Source organism: Saimiri boliviensis, chromosome 14 (genome assembly GCF_048565385.1).
Source record: "Saimiri boliviensis isolate mSaiBol1 chromosome 14, mSaiBol1.pri, whole genome shotgun sequence".
Lineage (NCBI taxonomy): Eukaryota > Metazoa > Chordata > Mammalia > Primates > Cebidae > Saimiri > Saimiri boliviensis.
In genome coordinates, this window is record NC_133462.1 from 60,274,561 (window position 1) to 60,280,298 (window position 5,738).

Consider the following 5,738-nt stretch of genomic DNA (forward strand, 5'->3'; position numbering starts at 1 on the left):
GCTGATTGACTGCTTTATCAATAATTTTAATATTGTGATTGATTGCATTAAAATCTTTCACTAAGTATGTAGATTTTTGTTTTCTTTTCATAGTTCTATCAATTTTTGCTTCATATGTTTGAAACTACATTATTAGATAAAGATAGGAATTAAAACTTAATATTTAATGATCTTAATCTTCAGTAAGCTTCTTGCATTAAAGTCTATCTTGTTCAATGTCAATATAGATACATGAGCTTTTTTTCTATTAGTATTTGCCTGAAATTACTAACTTGCCTCTTTTGACCTTTCTGCATTTTGACAATGTTGTCTTTTGACATTTCTACATCTGTGTCTTTACATGTAAGATGTGTCTTTTGTAAACAGTATAAAGCTGACTTTTTATTTTAATCATCTATATCCTTTAATTGGTAAGTTTTTAGCCTATTTACATTTATTATAATTATTTATTCATTTAGATTTCTTTCTTCCTTTTTTTTTTTTCAATGTTCAGTTTCCTTTAATGACCCCCATCTCCCTGAAGGGCAGGTGCAGGCAGCAAGGCGATGGCAAGAGATGTTCACTTGAAGATCTTGCCCTGATTGAAGGCTTTGCCCACATGCTGGAAGGCCCCCTCCCAGGAGACGTACTCTCGAGCCAGCGTCTGGGCCTCCTCGCTGCCAGGATCCAGTTTCCGCCATGTGTATGACTCGTAGTCCACCTGCCAATCTGGACTCAGCGGAAAGGCAAGCTCCTGGCCTCGGAAGACCCAGACTCCAGAAATGGAGCTGCTATTGTTGGTTCCAAAGAGGGTGACACTGGCAAAGGCATTCTTCCTCAGCTTGTCCAGTCGCTGGAACATTCCAGTGATGAGATTGCAGCTCATGAAGGTCTGAGTGAGTTCTTCAGGGAAGCGATACTCTGAGTACCACAGGGACCAGCCGTCCTTATCAAAGTGCTCCCAGAAACATGGCAGTGCCACAGAGAGTGTGTCCACGTTGGAGTACTTGTGCTTAAATTCATCCAACACAAAGGTACTCTTGGACAGGTGAGCAAAGGGGTTTTTGGCCTTAGGCTCAGCAGCCAGCGCCTGCTCACATTCATCCATCTCCTCCTCAGGAGCAGGGGCAGCCGCCTTTTTCTCCTCCTTCCACTCAGCCTGGGGCTTCTGCTTCTCTTCCCGTGAACCCTTCTCTTTCCGTGGTGTGTCCCTTTTAGGTTGGCTCTCTGCAAACTTTTTAGCATCACACTGGGCCATCTTCTCATACAGTTTCACTTTCCCCAAGACAGCCCGGAACTGGGGCTGGTGAATGCAGGTGAGGAACCAGCGATTGGTATTGGGAAAGGCCTGGCGGAAAGAAGGCTCTAGGACCTGTTTATAAAGTCACAACAAAGTGCAGACAACTGTGATGTCAGCCAATGTTACTCGTTCGCCCACCAGAAAAGTCCTTGTCTTCAAGTGAGCATTCAGCAGCCCCAGAATTCTCCTCACTTCCTCCTTTGCATTCTCAGTGGCCTGTTTGTTGTGGTGCATGATGCCCAGGGTGGGGAACACCCAGGTACTGGCTGTGGGTACTATGTCGCTATCAGCAAAGCTCACCCACTACACCACCTGGGCTGCTGCCTCTGGAGTACTTCCCCGCAGCTCCTCATTGCTCACACAGTAGGCAATGGCATTGCACTCAAACACGCAGAATCCATCGTCACCCTCAAATGCTGGAACCTTGCCGGCAGGAAATTGGCGGAGAAACTCAGGGGTGCGGTTGGTTTGGCCAAAGTGGAAGTGGGGTGGTACGGAGAGCACGTGGACCTGAGCCCCGCTGTACTGAGCAGCGATGAGGGCCTTGAAGGCCCTCCGGTTTTCAGGATACTTGTACAGGTTATCAGCCGCCATGGTGATTCTGCAAAGAAAGCCATTTAGATTTATTTCTGCCGTTATATTTCATGTTTCATATTTGTCCTACTTTTAAAATTCTTTTTTCTTTATTTTCATTCTTTTAGACAGGTCATTTTTCTTAATTCGATTTTTTTCCCCTCATATTAATTTGGAAGCTTAGTGTTCTATTTCAATTATTTGAGAGGTTAAACTTAAACTTTTAGCAGTATATTAATCTTAACAAAGTCCAAAATTAATACCTCCTTCTTTTTTTCAAACATTCTAGGATTTTCCCCTTTTGTCTTACATGCTATTATATACCATTAATTAAAATCTATTTTTATTCACTTTCATCAGCAAATATTACTGAGTGCTTGCTATATTACAACACTGTGATAGTAGCACACAAAACATCAGTAAACAAAATCTCCCAAAATAAGCGTTCTAACCCACACCCTTATGAGGTCAGCCTATAGTTAAGAGTTCTAGGGGAACTTTTTTTGTCTCTGCTCCTCCCCAACCCCAAAGTCCAGATGCAAATAGAAAAATTTTCTCGTGACTTAACTTTGTATATAAACTGACAGAAATAGAAGTAGAAATAAACATACATATATATATATATATATATATATATATATATACTATGTGTATATGTGCATATCCATGTATGCATATAAACACACACAGAAATAAAAGTGGAAATAAACATACAAATATATATATATGCACATGTGTGTATATTCATGTATGCATATAAATACACACGGATTTTGTAAAAATATATCCCCGTGTAGTTTAAAGACTCCTATTTTTCACAAAGCTGATTATCGAAAATAAAATGAAAGAAAAAAAAACAAAACAAAACAGAAAAAGAAAAAAAAAGCATTACCTTCTCCTTATTTCCATTCTCTACATCAGCCACATTCCTCTCTTTTCACAAATTCTTTTGGCATTTACCTCCATATTTATTTTAAAAACATGCTTACATTACTACTTTCTGATTTTTTATTTTGGTCATTACAAGTACATTCCCAAGTTTGGCAAACAAAGTTCAGCTTTTCACTTTACCTCCTCCATTATACCATTCACTCTCCTGCCCTCGTAAGGTTAATTCCAGGAATGGCAATACGTGGTTCGTTTGCACAGTCGTATACTAATACTGATGTGGATAATCTTTATTTCACATTTACTATTTTAAAATTATACAAACTCTATAGGTGAACAAAGTAACTTTTTTTTTGCCTTTTTTGAACTATTTTTTTTATTTTCCCTGCTAATAAACATAGTCTTGAGTTTTTACTTGGTGTGGGTTTTGTTCATGTACACCTGAGTGCTTGTTAAGTCTTTTGTCTCTGCAAACACATATCTGCCCATTTGGTGGTGTTAAAAGAAAAACTTTAGACAAATTCAATTTAGCAGAGTTTAGTTAAGCAAGAGCAATTCATGAATCAGGCAGTAGCTAGAATCAATAGAGGTTCAGAGAGCTCCAGTCAGCAAAGTGGGCAGCAGAATTTATAGACAGAAGGAGGAAGTAAAACAAGAGATAGCGTGCTTGGATTCCGCTCTGCATTTGCCTTATTTGAACATGGTCTGATTAGCTGGCAGCCTGTGTCTGTTATTTGTTACAAGAATACACTCTTGAGGTAGGTTGCCATTTGTATACACACTGAGGTTGCAGTTTTCTGTTTAAGAATTCAAAGTACAGAGGCAGCTTAGGCCAAATTTAATTGAACTTAACAGGGGAAAATATCTTGAACTATTTTGTTGTCTGGGTAGTAGACTTTGTGAACTAGCCCTCTGGCTTTCTTATCTTTTCAAGAGTATTTTCCGTCTTGTGTTTTACTCTATCCTGGGTGATTTTCAACTCTTATTATGTTCTGTTTTCTGAATGTGGTTTCTTTTCTTTTTTTGTTTTTTTTTGTTTTGATTTTAGCATTCCGAGCTTTTTGTGTGTGTGTGATATCTTTTCTTCTCTTATCCCTCTGAGAAAAGGTATTAATATCTTTCCACATCTCTGTGAGAATACTAATGATAGTTCTTAAAATTATTTTTCTTCTTGCATAGTCCCCAATTTTTCTAAATTGCTTTACCACACTATTTACATAATTTTTGTTTGGTTTATATGTATCATGGTAGAGGCTTTCTTTGACATTTAATGGCCCTTGAGTGTCTGCTCATATTTTCTGGCTATGGGAACACCAGTGACCTGATTGGAAGCCCTGAGAGAGAGGGTTTGGGTTGTGGCTGAGACACATCTTGGGGAACCCCTTGGCATCAGTAGTTTTGGATCTTCCTCTTGTGTTTGTCAGGGGCCCCAGGAAGTTTTCCATTCTCCTGTCTGGGGTGTTTAGTGCTAGCTGTATATGTCCTGGGAACTAGCGAGAAAACGGGCTAAGGATCTCAGCATTCAACTGATGGTCTGTTTTCAGAATTATGCGCCTGTCCTCAGCAGGGGCTGATGTCTGGCAGTCTAGTGATTGTCTTAAATCCTTCAGTAACTAAATCTCTAGTCGTTTTGCTGCATTTGGGAAGGGACAGTTACTTATGGTATGGGAGAAGAGACAAGGGTGAGAAGGTGGAAATGTGGAGATTAACTGCTTCTTAAAGTGACCTGCAATCAATTACTTCTCTTTTAACTTTAACTTTACCGCCATTTCTTAGAGGTTCCTCTTGCCAGTTCTAAGCTTTTGGGAGATTTTGCAATTAAAAGTCTTATTTTTTAGCTTTCCCCAGTACATTAGGATTTAGCCTTCTACAGATCTTCTAAGTCAGTTACTGTTCTTCCATATGTTTTTAAGCTTCCAATATTTTACCATTACTGATTCTCTCCTGTACCTATTTATTCCTGTGGATTTAAAATGTTCTTTGCTCCCATTTTAGTGGGATTTGAGAAAGGGACAACAGTAAATAATAAAATAATCTGCTGTATATATCCAGAAGTAGTATGTATTTTTTTTTTTTATGATTCTTCTTCAGTGAGTAAGTATGGCCCTATGTTTCCACCGATAGTGCTCTCCAGAGGTCTGGGTTCAGGTCCCACAGAAAAAAGGAATTATTTCTTTCCCTCTTTATTATACTTTAAATCAAAACCTCTATTTGACCAATTGAAAAAATTCCTCTGGACAGCCAGGCATGGAGCACAGATTTATAAATTGGACTTCTTGTTCCTTTAGAGATTTCTTTTACTTTTTTTTGTGAGCTCAGCTTTGTATTTAAAAGGATGTCACTTATATTTTATTTTCTACAGTAAGATATTTAAGGGTATCTAGTCCATCCTATGACTGAGGATAGAACTCCTCTTTGGATTTTTAGTCTCTCAGGACTGGCGATGTTTACTTAGGTAAACAACGTCATATTTATCCATTCATTTCACAAGCAGTATTCAGCCCTATGTATACCCTGTGCTTGAAAATAAGGAATATGTCCCTATTGTACATGTGCCCAAGGTGACTAGAGAACTGAGCAGAATAAAGCAGCTTTGAGCAGCATCCCTAACTGAGCACAAGAGAGTCTGTCAACCCCAGAGGTTGGAGAGAACCACGAAGTAACATATAAGGAGGGGCACACTCACAGGTAAGGCTCAATGGAGGCTTGGAAACATGGCAGGAATTGGATTATTGGAAGGAGACATTTTAATTTCACACACACACATACATACACACACACACACACACACACACACACACAATGGAGAGTTAATGTTTCCTGAACCTGAAGCTGTTAGATCAAATAGTGTTTCACCAGAGAATTCTGAGAGCTTTATATACTGACCACAGAGACAAGGCAGGGTGGGGACGACTAGAGACAGAGAAACCAGCTGAGGACAACCACAATAGTCCATTTGCCAACTGTGGCTTTCACACTCTTTTTTTTCTTTTCTTTT

At 39.1% G+C, this 5,738-nt stretch overlaps 1 pseudogene across 1 annotated transcript; it reads right to left on the reverse strand.

Moving 5' to 3' along the window:
- Positions 1 to 471: 471 nt before the first annotated feature.
- Positions 472 to 1,875, reverse strand: LOC101043122 (elongation factor 1-gamma-like; annotated as a pseudogene). Its single transcript, XR_012513531.1, has one exon. The product of XR_012513531.1 is annotated as an elongation factor 1-gamma-like (transcript).
- Positions 1,876 to 5,738: the final 3,863 nt, after the last annotated feature.